The following is a 14049-nucleotide window of genomic DNA, read 5'->3' as shown; positions in this document are numbered from 1 at the left end:
ATACCCTTTAAATCCCACCCCCCACTTTGGACACAATTGGGCAGACCTGCATTTAAAGACTGGGGTTGCTGCCATCACATACATTTATAAAGTTTTACATTTTGTACTGTGTTTGCATTTTATATTGTTTTTTATATTCCGTTTTGATTGCATTTGTTCAGAAAATCAGCCTTAAATTATTTTCAGTAAAGTAAATGTTTTCCCTTTACATAAACACACTGGGAATATTTATGCGAGGACAGTATACAAATATTATTATTATACAATGCTTCCAGTTCCAGATCACTGCCAAAGTTTTCAAAAGTAGCTTCGCAGGCTGAAGGACAAGATGGCAACTTCCCATTCCATGTACTAACTGGTAGGGCAGCATTCTCCCTCATACCAAAGGGAATTAGCATAGCTTGGGGAGGCGTACAGGAATGGCTTTGTGGCACACTAACTTTCAGTGTCACTCCCTTCCTCCTGCCCACTCCATTGTTTGCCACCTGAGGAAGCTGCCACACTCTGCCTAATGGGAGGTAATTATTTAATTTAGGAAGGGTTTAGTGCTCCCACATTATATTATTTAGTAAGGTAATCTACATATCACTTCACACTTCAAAGAAGCCTCTAAGTCATTTTGAACACTGTAAAACTATCACCAACCAAACAGTAGAAAACGGGGGTGATGGCACCTACCTGACCTCCTGACAGGTGAGTCTCTGCTTCTTATGGGGGGGGGAGGGGAGATAGCACTTTGCACCATCCCTTCCTCCTCACGACTTCCAAGATATCAGGTAAGCACCTCTGCCTCCTCTAAAGTTCCCCACTCACCCCACCTTATTAAAAAAAAAAGTTTTTTCTTGAACTTTTTCCACACAGCTTTTCCAAATGTTAACATAAGCTTAATAAGCCAACCTTGGGTTGTCCTATTGCTATAGCAAAGGGATGTGGGTGGTGCTGTGGTCTAAACCACTGAGCCTCTTGGGCTTGCCAATCGGGAGGTTGGCAGTTCGAATCCACATTGCTCTGTCCCAGTTTCTGTCCACCTAGCAGTTCGAAACCACACCAGCGCAATTAGATAAATAGGTACTGCTGTAGCAGGAAGGTAAATGTGCACTCTGCTTTCCACCATGGTGTCCCATTGCACCAGAAGTGGTTTAGTCATGCTGGCCACATGACCTGGAAACACTGGCTCCCTCGGCCTGAAACAAAATGAGTGCCGCAACCCCATAGTCGCCTTTGACTGGACTTAGCTGTCCAGGGGTCCTTTACCTTTACCTTTAGTACATGTATAAAATATATCCAGCTCCACTAAAGTCTCTGTAGAGCCAGGTGATGACCTGACATGCAGAACTGCAGCCCCCACTTCTAGTTTAGCTCTCAGTGTTCAAACGAGGATGGGGAGTGTCCAAGATCCTTTTTGCCTGTGGTCTTAACTTGGCCAGGAAAAAACACCTGAGGGAGGTACCTTGTAAGCAGCATCTGTGGAATGAGGGGCTGTGCTGAGGGTCCAATGGGAAGAGCCCCGTGGCTCTTAACTGAGCCCCTGGCCTATGCTTAATATAGAAAAAACAAGGTCTTGCTTTGACAGGCAAGAAGTACTTTCACATGCCAATAAATCAAAGCAACACGGTGCTGCTTTTCTCTGAGCCACTTTTGTGACAATTGAAAACAGTTGGCCCTTTGCTCAAGACAGGGAAATTGCATTATCTGCATGCAAGTGATCACAGGAGAGTTTTGGTTTGGTTTCTATGGTTGGGGGAAGGGTTGGAGCAATGCACACGGCCAAGCCCGCAATTGCCCTGGCATGATCAAAGAACAACTGTTTTCCCATGTCCTACAATTGACCAAAACAGCCCCACTGACAAGAGTAAAGGGACACGTGAAAGTAATCAGTGATCACAGTGTATTGGCAAGTACCTAAGGCAGTAAAGTACCCTGAAACTTGCAAAGTTAATGTGTTAACATATGTTAGCAGGAAGATTTTAGCCAGAGATACCTCTTTACAGATGATGGTGGTGATGATGCAAAGACTAACATTATCCCTTTTGAAAATGCGAGAAAATGAATGATTATAATTCAGTCTAATAAATATATATAGATACAGTATATAGGTGTACTTGAACCACAGCGCCACCTTTGGGTGTCCTTTATTTCTGCAATTGTGGCTTCAGCAGGACCAAAAGAGTAGCTCAATGCAATATAATATTTTGGGGGATATATGGTAAAAAAAGTATGTGTCTGAAAAAGCAAAAGGAAGAACAAAATTACTTTTCCATGTTTTTGACAGCACCACTAAAATGTTGTGTTAAACAAGTGTGTTTCAGATGAGAGAATGCAGTTGACAGTTTTTTCTATATATGCATATTGCATCTTTTAATATAGATTCATTTATATAGAGTGCCTTTAAGAGGCTCTTCGTAGGCAGATGGTCAAGAGATGGAGCTTTCTCTATCACTCTGCATCTTTGTAAGACCATCTGTCCTTTGGGCAGGGGGCAGGTGGAGGTGATAGACACTTCAGTAGCGCTGCTACTGTTTATCTCTCCCCCCCACCCCGTTATTACTTCTAACTTATGTTTTTAACTGGAAACCAGAAATGCAGGAAATACGTAGGCTATCCTTTCCCATCACTTTCTTTTTAAAAAAATCATTTTTATTGATTTTTCCAATAAAAAACATCCAATTAAATAACAAATCATAATACTTCATAATACTTTCCCATCACTTTCTATCCATACCAAGGAACATAGGGTCCATCCCTAAACTGAGCCAGATCCATTGCTCCATCTATCTCAGTGTCACTATACTGACCGACAACAGTTCTCCAGGGTTTCAGAAGGGGACATTCCCAGACCTACCTAAAGAGGCTGGTTTCTTCCAGGGACCCTCTGCATGTAAGGCAACTGAGCTATGGCCCATCCCTACCAGCTTCAGCAGCGATGGTGTAATAGTCAAATATGTTGCATCCTGCACCAAAATGTCAGCATGACCTGCTCTTCTCATAGTAGCTTGTTCTGCAGAGTGAAGCTTTCCTGGTATAGGTGAAGCTTTCCTGGCATAGAAACATACCCTGCTGACTTGCAGAATGGAAGAATGAGGACTGTCAGGACCTGTAAATAGCTGCCCTGTGTGATAAGCCAATGAAGCAGAGGGGACAGCTCCTCAGTAAAGGAGTTTCAAGCACTGGACTGATTCCTTTCATTCAGGATGACCACTGCTTCCTTCTGGACAGAAGGGTTTCCTTTTCCATCTGAACCTTGTTTGAACAATACATTTTTCCTGGGGACTGATGCGTCCTTGGTTGCTTCTAATTTTGATTGATATTGAAAGTTGTCAACTAACCACAGTTCCCTAAATACAGAAAACTGGATTGTTTTAACTATAATTAGTTAACAAATTAGAATATCAAACCATGGTTTGATCCTGGTTTGTTTGAATCAACCAGAATTAAGGGGGGGGGACACAGTTTCCTGCGTTTTGATGTCAGACGGAACTGTGGTTAGCTTAAAGGCAAAAGCACAAACTTCATCTTTAATCATATGTGAGGGAATTCAGGAACAGCACATGAGCCCAAGGCTTGCATACACCAATTCTCCTAATGACAAGCCATGGTTTTCCATTATGCTTGAACCAAGAGAGTGAGCCTGTGTCTATTAGCTGTGTGAGAAGCAAACACCAGTACAGATACATCACTTTTCAAAACTTTCTCCCTGCCAAGGAAAGTGTTCTTATGTCTTTTTAAATGTGGAGCTGAATTATGAGTTAAGTGGGAGATGGGGTGATTTGGGGCACATAAATGTCATGTGGGTAAGAGATGTTGAACCCTCCTACCTGCTACTGCTCTCCCTATAGTTCCCTCTTCTGCCCCACCGCTTTTCTTTCATCCAGTTTCACTCCTGGTACTGGAGTCAGGCTTTCGGTGGAAATTACCTGAAGGAAAAGTGGCAGGTGATGGGGATTTCAATACCCCTTCACCCATATATCTGTAAATTGCAATTCCACCTACAGCTATATATGGGATTTGGGGGAAGCAATGATTAAAAGCAGGGCTAGCCCAAGACATTTTGCTGCTCGAGGCAAAGGACAAAATGACACCTCCCTCATTGCAACTGGACTGGCAGCTAAATCTTACTTCAACACTGGCATTAGCAGTGTCCTCAGCTATTCTTGGGGGCAGCAGGTTAATTTGGAGGCAAAAGCACACATAGCTGTGTCCACCAATACCTTTTTGCCACTTGTCCCTCAATATCTACCACCTGAAGTCTCCACCTCACTATGCCTAACAGTAGGGGTGGCACTCTTTCAAAGACAGACATACAGTGGTACTTCAGGTTAAGAACTTAATTCGTTCCAGAGGTCCATTCTTATCCTGAAACTGTTCTTAACCTGAGGTACCACTTTAGCTAATGGGGCCTCCCGCCGCCACCGTGCCGCCACCGCACAATTTCTGTTCTCATCCTGAAGCAAAGTTCTTAACCTGAGGTACTGTTTCTGGGTTAGCGGAGTCTGTAACCTGAAGCGTCTGTAACCCGAGGTACCACTTTATGCTACTTTTTGCAAGTGGTTTGGCCACAGGAAGAAAAGTGACAAACCTATTACTATTTTAGAAGTTCTGTGCTGCTTACAACCTACAATGTTGAATAGCTATCTTTTATTACATTCTAATAGAAAGACCTCTCAGGTAAGCTTAGGTTATCTGTGTTATTAAAAATCGCTGTTGGCGTTGCACATCACTTATATGATTATTCAGAAATCTGTTATCTATAGATAGGAAAGTAGCCTTAGGATATATTTACATTTTTTAAAACAACAACAATCTCCCTTCCAAAATATTTTGAGAACTACAAACTTCTCTATCTCCAGACAGGGACACTGACTTAAGCATCTCTCCCCCTCCCCCCTCCCCCCATCTATAGGAAAATCTAGAAAAGGAGCATTATCCAGTCCAAGTTAGGAGTCTTAAGTTCTTATTGGGAGAGATTTGGAGTATGCTCAGCTCTCTCACTAAAATCAATGAGACTTAACAGTGCTGAATGCTGGCTGGCTTATCCTGGCCAAATGGCTAATTTCTGATATACAGCATGATACTGTGCATATCTACTCAAAAGTAAGCCCTATTAAATTCATTGGGACTTACTCTTATGTCAGCGTGCACAGAGCTGCAGACTCTGTTTTCTTTCACCACTTAGTTCAATATAGTGCAGTTCAGGTTTAAACTGCAAGCATAATTACACAGGAGTAAGCCCAAGAGAGGGACTCAGGTGGCGCTGTGAGTTAAACCACAGAGCCTAGGACTTGCCGATCAAAAGGTTGGCGGTTCGAATCCCCGCAACAGGATGAGCTCCCGTTGCTCGGTCCCTGCTCCTGCCAACCTAGCAGTTCAAAAGCACATCAAAGTGCAAGTAGATAAATAGGTACCGCTCCGGCGGGAAGGTAAACAGCGTTTCCATGCGCTGTTCTGGTTCGCCAGAAGCGGCTTAGTCATGCTGGCCACATGACCCGGAAGCTGTACGCCGGCTCCCTCGGCCAATAAAGCGAGATGAGCGCCGCAACCCCAGAGCCGGCCACGACTGGACCTAATGGACCTAATGGTCAGGGGTCCCTTCAGCTTTACCAAGAGACTCTATGCACTTCTGAGCAAATATGCATTGGATCGGGCTACCCCCCACCCCAAATAATAATTCAGGAGTGGAAGTCAGAGCCATCCAAACCAATGGGCAGGATGGGCAGGAATCTGTCTTCCCCATGTCTTCCCCATGTTTCCAGACTGCATCATAGAATCATTGAATCTTAAGAGTTGGAAGGGACCTAAGGGTCATCCAGTCCAACCCCCTACAATGCAGGAACCTCAGCTAAAGCATCCATGACAGATGGCCATCCAACCTCTGCTTAAAAACCTCCAAGGAAGGAGAGTTCATCACCTCTCTTTGCTAACTATGGCTGCACACACACACACCCATACATTTAAAGCACGTTTGTCGAGGGTGCTGGAGTTCCTACAGTTCCCAGTGCTCTTTGGGGGGACGCAATGTGCTTTAAATGTATGATGCGTATACAGCCTTAAAAAAATGCAGCAAAAGTTCCAGCAAATTTTCCAAAAATATATTAATACTGAGTGAAGAAATATTCCCCTCTGCTTTCCTTGCCTCGTTCATAAGGATGTGAAAGTGGGGAGTTGGAGGCAGTGAGAGAATTCAGGCGATTTGAGGGGGAGCCAAAATTGTGGGGTAGGATGCAAAATTCACCACTGCAAATTCCCTGAAGTCCCTCTAGTCATTTGGTAGCTGCCACTCTTTTCGCTCAAAAGTTCCCAGAGCGTGAGGGCATCATGTCGCTCTTATGGGTGTGTTTGGAAAAGGACAGCTGGGCCCCATTTACACTATATGTTTAAACTCTATTACAGTGGTACCTCAGGTTAAGTACTTAATTCGTTCCAGAGGTCCGTACTTAACCTGAAACTGTTCTTATCCTGAAGCACCACTTTAGCTAATGGGGCCTCCTGCTGCTGCCCCGCTGCTGGAGCCCGATTTCTGTTCTCAATCTGAAGCAAAGTTCTTAACCTGAAGCACTATTTCTGGGTTAGCGGAGTCTGTAACCTGAAGCGTATGTAACCTGAAGCGTATGTAACCTGAGGTACCACTGTATACCAATTTAAACCATCATGGCTTCCCCCCAAAGAATTCTAGGAATGGTAGTTTGTTAAGGATGCTGAGCAGTGCTGTTTTTCTAGAAAAAGAGGTACAGGAACTCACCATAAACGCCTCCCTTGTTCTCTTATAATGGCAATGGCGCCCATCTGTGAGGTTTCTGGCTGGAAAAAAGCACTGATGCTGAGAGTTATTAGGAGACCCCATTCCCCACATACAGCTACAGTTCTCATAATGACTTAGCAAGCAATCCTCTTTCCCAGGGAACTCTGGGAATTGCAGCTATGTGAGGGGAATATTGGGTAGATAGGGCTCAGCACTAAAACATTTTATTAAGGTTTGAGATTGACAATAATAACAATAATTTCAATACAATCTAAGAGCAGGCTTTGGGGCTTTGCCATGGCCCTGCCCCCAGCCCAGCCCACACTGAAATCTTTTATCTCAGCTTTCTCCTGCTACGGACCCTTGACATGGTGCTGCAAAACAAAATTTCACATAATATTTTCAGTGAGCAAGTTAAGCGGACAAATAAAACATGGACTTTAAAATGAATAAGTAAATTTGGCTAATTCAGTTGATCCAACTGTTTTTTGGTTTAGTGAACGCAAGATACATGTCACAGTGGCATGAGTCATCCTTTTTGGCACCATAACTAAATTGTTTTGGATCAGTCACTACTGTTTCTTTAAGCCTAGCCTTACCTCAGAATATTCCAGCAGTAAAATATAATATGTTAGTCATTTCATTGTAAAGAACAGGAAATACCGTAATTGTTTTGAATATTTTCAGAATGCAAAGTGACCATGGATTTCACTAGTTAATTTTAAGATAGTATTAGCTTGGGGGGGGGAGACCCTCGCCCCCGGGTTTTATATTTTTACTCACTCTTTCGCTGCAGTCTGGAATGAGCTCTGAAAATATGCTTAGAGAGTAGCTAATAAAGAACAATATCCAGGAATAATTTGTTCCACAGGAAGAATAAAAAGTTAAGCAACTTTAGCTTTCTTTTCTAAATGTTTCTGCCAAGCAAATTTTAAAAATTCAGAGAGGATATTAGCATCCTCTCTAATGACTGCATACCCATCGACTGGTTCATTTTGATTGTTTCATTTCCTTTCTGACCAGATAAATCAGGCTTCCTCAACTTTGGCCCTCCAGATGTTTTTGGCCTACAACTCCCATGATCCCTAGCTAGCAGGACCAGTGGTCAGGGATGCTGGGAATTGTAGTCTCAAAACATTTGGAGGGCCGAGGTTGAGGAAGCCTGGGATAAATATGTAGGGCAGCATTAAAATACCTTCTTACAACTAGTGTCTCATAGTTAGTAAGTTATCACATAGTTCCCTGTTATCAGCCCAGAAAGGGAATGAATTATTTACTACCACATTGCCAGTGACTATATATTGTGAAGTTTTGGCAATTTCAAAAGAGTATAAACAGTATTTTCGATTGATGTCTCATTTTTTCCTGCTAGGAAGCAAGAAAGGCAGCAAGCTTAATGGTAAAGTGGTACCAGGATCATCCCCAAGGATCTTCAGGTAGGGCTGGGAATGATACCTGGACAATACTGTGTGGAGAATATGGAACTAACTAGATGAACCAACTGTCTGCCTTTGTTTAACACAGCTTCATTTGTTGCTAAAGTGGGGCCATTGCGGTAGTTGAGCACCTGCCCTATTGGTCCTCGTGCCTCTCTACTTTTCCTGGGTGTCTCCCAGCTGCTTCCCACTTCCTTCCAGAACATTGCGTGGAGACCTCATTTGAGACAGGCGACTGTTCTCAAGTGTGTGGTTTACATGCCAAAAAACACACTCCACTTTCAACCCTTTTCAGGGTCTTTTGAAGATGGCCATAGATGGTTCGGTCGCTGGCTTCTCAAGTCAACAGAATCTTCTATGGATCAGAAAGACACCTGGAATCCTCTTTGACATGTCCTCTGCAGAAGAATTCATCCTGAATTCTGGGGAAGGATTGTAGCAATTGGTTTGCATGAAGAAGGTCCAAGGTTGAGGCCCTGGCTTTTCCAGGTAGGTCTGGGAAGGTCCCCTGCCTGAAACACTTGCAAAGCCACAGCCAGTTAGTACTGAGCTAGAGTGACCTAGGACCTGACTCCGTATAAGTGTCGTGGATTTGTTGGACGCAACAGAATGGTGGGAGGAATCAGCTGGGGAAACTCCAAGGGATGAAGGCTCAGAGTCCAGGGATTGGTGGTGGGACAACGGTCAGTGGACAGAGGGAGAAGAGGGAGAAGATTAGGAGGAGGAGGTGTCAGAAGCTGAAGTGGTTACAGGGCTTAGTGAGAGAAGGGAGTATATGGCAGAGAGAGTCCAGAATCAGAGGCAGAAGCTGATGTCGGCATGCAGAGGGTCACAAGGCCAGCTGGCTAGCCCCAGCTGGGTCATCTACTTCCAGCCCTCCTTCTGCAAAGACCCACCAGCCTCTGCTCCAACATAAATCAGCGACCCAGGCTTCAAAGCTAGGGCACACTATGTCAGCAGAGCGAACTGCACACACAGAATAGGTGTGAGGCTTGTGGAAGCATACTACAACTACGGATTTATTAGTCATAAATCAGGACAAAGAAGCATGTCGTCCCTCTCTTTGTCTTCTCAGAGAGACAGGGAAAAGCAAAAGCCATACACACAACGGAAGTTCCCAGCATACTGTGCTGGAACGTAAACAGACATGTGACACGTAACAATCCCCTGTCTGCTCCTTAAGGTGGAATAGAAATTCTCAACAGCTGAAGCAGGAAAGGAGGGAGGCCAAGAGACAAAGATGAGTCTGGCTGGTGAAGAGGTGCTGGAGTCTCTCCCTCCTGCTGTGACAAGCTCCCCTCCCCTCTGGTCTCCAAAAACCAGGAGAGGCATGAAAAGAGCAGGGGAGAAGTTAGCTGCACACCGGCACAGTTCCAGATTGCTTAGGGGAAACCCTGGAGAGGAGGGGATTTAGTCCGCTGTGGGGAGGCAGGGACCTTCAATCCCTGCTTCATGGAGGCAAAACCAGTTGGAGATGAGTTGCTGCCTCATTAGACCTGACACTCCTGTGCAGATCCTGTTTGTGCTAATAGTTAAGTCCAACTTGCTCTGTGAGATTTACTGCTGGCTTTCTCTTGTCAATAAGGCAACTCCCTATGTTCCCAAGTTGCATATTGGCTTCCTGCTTGAGCTACACAAAGACTTACGGGTGGCACACACTGTTTCAACAACATTTTAATATGAATCAGCGCCACAAGATGTGTCACTTCTAAAACAATTTTTCATTTTTGCCTGTTATGTTCCTCCCCCCACCCCCTCCATTTCATTAGAGGAGTCTCTAATTGGAATCTGAAAATACGTCATAACCTAAGTGACCCTCCTTAAATCAAGCAGAAAGATGGTTGCGTAATCTGAGGTGTTGAGGCATGCTGATTTTTTTCTTAATCAGTGCTCTGCAAACTAGACTTTTAAAGTTGAGAACTTATATAAAAATTAAAAAAGAAAAATCCAGAGTTTTCTAACACCATCTTATCTCTTTGAAGCAGCTAGAATGCCGGAATAAATTATCTCAAAGAATTCCAGTATTTATACTGAGATCAGTCTGGGGAAATGGATCCAAAAAATTATGAGAGGGACAAATCCAGGGCAGATGATGGTGCTTTCAAATCAGGGGGGAAACTATTCTAAAGGAAACCAGAGTTTTCATGGCATCTAAAAGTGAAAGGGAAGCAGTATTGTGAAACTAGCAAAAAGCATAAGAAGTTTCTTCTGTAGAAATAGACCTTTATACCAGCTCTACAATTCTATGATTCCAGAGCTGTGCTCTCGCTCCAGCTCTGTTTGACATATTATTCTATATTCTTCTCTCTGTTGCTTCCACATGCCTTCAACTCAACTGACAATGGGGTGTTCAAGGAGTGACGGGAGTCCATTCAACCTGCCATGTCTCCATGCCAAGACAAAAGTGTGGTGGGTTATTATCTGAGAGTGACTGCAGACAGTCAGTTTGTGTATCTACAGCAGTGACTGGAGGAGGAATGACCACTGGGAGGAAAACACCATGGTGCATCTTCAGCAGCACAACCAAATGCCTTCATCTGTTCCAGCTGCAAGAAAACATGCCTCTCCTGTATCAGTCTCTACAGCCACAGCAGGCGCTGTAAGTCTCCAATGGTTTGACTTCACCTCCAAAGGCACAAACTCTTCCACTGTGTCCCAAGATGCCAACCAACCAATGATCCCAGATGGCCAGCATGCAAAATCATAGACTGAAAGTACATTTAAAGCACATTTCCCCTCAAAGAATCCTGGGGGACTTTAGTTTGCATCTCACAAAGTTAAATTATCAGCACCCCCTAAACTACAGCTCCCAGGATTATGTGCCTTTAATTAATGGCATGTGTGCAGTCTTGCCCGATATCCAAATATTGTTTGGTTCAAAATGAAGGCAGACCCAAGTTGCCTCAGAATCAAGAAGCAGGATGATTACCCCATTGAAAGAAAGCTCCAGCTTGAATCTCTCTCCTTAACCACCAAGAAACTCCTACCTGAATCTCCCATGTCTATTCTCTGGTTTTGAAAACATTTGGTTACAGTTGTCAGGAAGAGCCATGTAGCCAAAGAGAGAAAGGACAGACAAACCAGCTAATCACAGACAACTAGGCAAATGAGGTTTTCCAATCCCATGCAAATGTAGGGAGAATGACTTCATATTTTCTCCATGGCCATGAACCCACATTCTACCCACAACCCTTGTGTAAGATAGGCTTCCTACACAGGAAACTGAACTTACTCATATAACATCTGGAGATTTGCTAATAGTGGTAGGGGGAAGGGTTGAGGCTTAAGAAAAGATGGAGCTGGTCTAATTAAGCTGGCCAAATTTAAGAAATCCAGCCAATTTCCATTAAAGGCGTCTTAAATTATGTCATCACCAATTTAGAGCTTCTAAAATTAAGATAAGTTAATGCATGTGACAATAGGTCACCAGTGATTCAATAACTCTTCTGCTGCCTGCCTGGGACTGCAAAAAGAGGCACACCAGTCAAATTGTTGTGCAAGCCTATCCAATGGAAATTGTACCATGCAATGACCCAGGAAGGGAATAATGCTTGAATGAGACCTAACTGCAGCAGACTGCACACACTTGCCACTTTGCGATTGCTAAGTCTTGTGACAATCTGGCAATTAAAAGCTACTCTTAATGGAAAAGAACGCCATCGGATAATGGCTTCCTGCCGTTAAATAGATATTGTGGCAAAGTTGTGGTATTAATAGAAAGTCAACACGAAGACAAAGCCAGGAGATTTATTTTCAGAGTCAGTATCCTGGATCCTGAGATTCTCATGCAATCGCTTTGCATATTTCTATTTTACTACATGACTGATGAAAATGGAATTATTTTTGCCTTGATGTATGTTGGTGCAGCAAAGTGACAAGTTGCTCATCTTACCGTTACTGAATAGCTGCACTCTGCTTGGCTGAAGGAAAGAGATTTATGTTGTGGTTCATCCAATCAGAAAGCAGCTAATCCATTTAAGCATGGCCTGTATATTTTATTCACCATAATAGTATTTCTGTTAAGAAAGGAAGGCCTGATGTTTCTGTTTTCTAGGCAGCCTCCGATTAGAAGTTTATAAACTCGTAAGTAAAAGAGGAGAAACTCTATATCCACCATACTTGCCACATTCCAGTTGGACATCTCCAGAAACAACTTAACGTTGTGTTTTCGACTGATAAAACCCTGAGGATGGAATCATAGGTTTGCTTATGGGGGGGGGGGTTCGTTGAAAAAGACTGGGTTGCATCCAGAGTGAAGGGACAATTGTGCAAAGGGAATTTCCTCATCCCTTCCTCTCCAGTGCAGAGTGCTGTACCCCCAAAAAACTTCCTGGGAGTCAGGGGGCTTCTCCCGGGCAGTGGGAGTGCTGGCGGCAGTGGGGAGAGGAGAAGCAGGGCAAACTGGGAAGAGGCAGGTTAAGAAGCCAAGAAAAGCATTGCCCGGTGATTTCTGCAGATGAAGCCAGCACTAGAGACTCAAAATGAAAGGCGGCTGGTGAGAAATCAAAGGACCAGGCTTCCAAAGGGTTAGGCCCAAAGTACATACCTAAGACAGACTGAAGAGTACACTTTTAATGGCATGTACAAAATTCCATTTTCAGTGGCTAGTCCACAATTACGAAACTTAGCAATGCATCAAAATGGACTGATGCTGTCATGTGGAGGTAGCTTAGGATAGTGTCAGGCTGCTGCAAAGTATAGCACCCGATCATCATGCGATCTGTCATCTGGCTTAGAAAGTTTCCACAAAAGGCCACCTGCTACCAGGAACAGATTTATCTCTTTTAGCTGGGGGATGAGTATATATTAATCTCCCATTTATGTTCCTAGGCCAAGTCCCACCATAACGGAGGCAGGTTGCAGGGCTCAAACCTGGTTCGCGTGACGCCCTGGTTCAGAGCCAAGCAGCCTAGAAATTAGTGGATCATTATATGATAAAAATGCACGCTGGATCTGCTATGAAACCGTTGCAGATAAAGAGTCCCTGGTCGAAGGATTCTGTGCTTTCTCTTATCACTCCTCCCAATAGTGAACACATCTTGTGAGTACCAATAGGGAAGCAGCCCAAACAGGTGGCTGAGACACAAGAGGCAAGTAACAGCATGATCAAGGGAGCCCCAAGTTCTGCAGAAGTAGAGGGGATTTTGGGGAGGGGGAAATCTTAGGGAATCTTACACTCAGTAAGAACTGAGTGTGCTCCGTGGGTACAGAATGTTTGTTGTGAGGAAATCTAAGGGGAAGAGGGGATGGAATGGAGTATTCTAGGAAAGGGCATTAAAGGGCATCATCATCATCATCAACTAAATTTCTATACCGTTCTTCCTCCAAGCGTCGCAGGGCAGCTTAAAATATAAAGGCACAAAAATGCATAGCATAGTAACAAACAAAAACAACTCTCTCTCCCCTCCCTCAAGTTTAAAAGGCCCTAGATCATGACCTTAGTTTATTCCACGTTTGTCAGATGGACCTTAATTAATGAGAGTAAAAGTAGCTTGCTGTACCGTTGTTAAGAAGTTGCATGTGATTGCTTTAAAAAGGCTTGTGCCATGTGCCTCAGCTAATCATAAAGCAGCTTACTTTAGAAATGTGTTCTTTTAAAATAAAAAATAAGAAAGAGTTCTGAGCTTTTGAAAGCAAACTAGCTTTGGATTGGTTCGAGTTCTGCTTTAACTTTAATCAGTAATTAAGGGTCAGCCATCCAGTAAACTCATTAGTTTACACCAATTACATTGGGTATAGTAACTAATGATTCCGAGGATCATGCCACTTATTTCCAAGCTTTCAAAGTATAATTATGGTGTAAATCAGATAGAGCGTAAATCTTTTCCATACGTTTTGGTTGGTAATTGAGGGATAAAATGGTTTCCAAATGTATTC

At 43.6% G+C, this 14049-nt stretch overlaps 1 long non-coding RNA gene across 4 annotated transcripts; it reads left to right on the top strand.

The window, feature by feature from the left end:
• Positions 1 to 155: 155 nt before the first annotated feature.
• Positions 156 to 13810, top strand: LOC310679609. 4 transcript variants are annotated; one of them, XR_014512388.1, is made up of 4 exons: positions 156 to 358; positions 8109 to 8172; positions 8468 to 8661; positions 10528 to 13810. It is a non-coding gene; the product is annotated as an uncharacterized lncRNA (long non-coding RNA). The 4 variants fall into 4 exon arrangements; XR_014512389.1 differs by having other exon boundaries at positions 156 to 693; XR_014512390.1 differs by lacking the exon at positions 156 to 358 and having other exon boundaries at positions 6795 to 8172.
• The last annotated feature ends 239 nt before the right edge of the window (positions 13811 to 14049 follow it).

The sequence above is a fragment of the Podarcis tiliguerta genome (genome assembly GCF_965153285.1).
Source record: "Podarcis tiliguerta genome assembly, chromosome: 6".
In the NCBI taxonomy this organism is placed as follows: Eukaryota; Metazoa; Chordata; class Lepidosauria; order Squamata; family Lacertidae; genus Podarcis; species Podarcis tiliguerta.
Note: the sequence above shows the minus strand (reverse complement) of the source record. Positions and strands in the feature narration are given on the sequence as shown.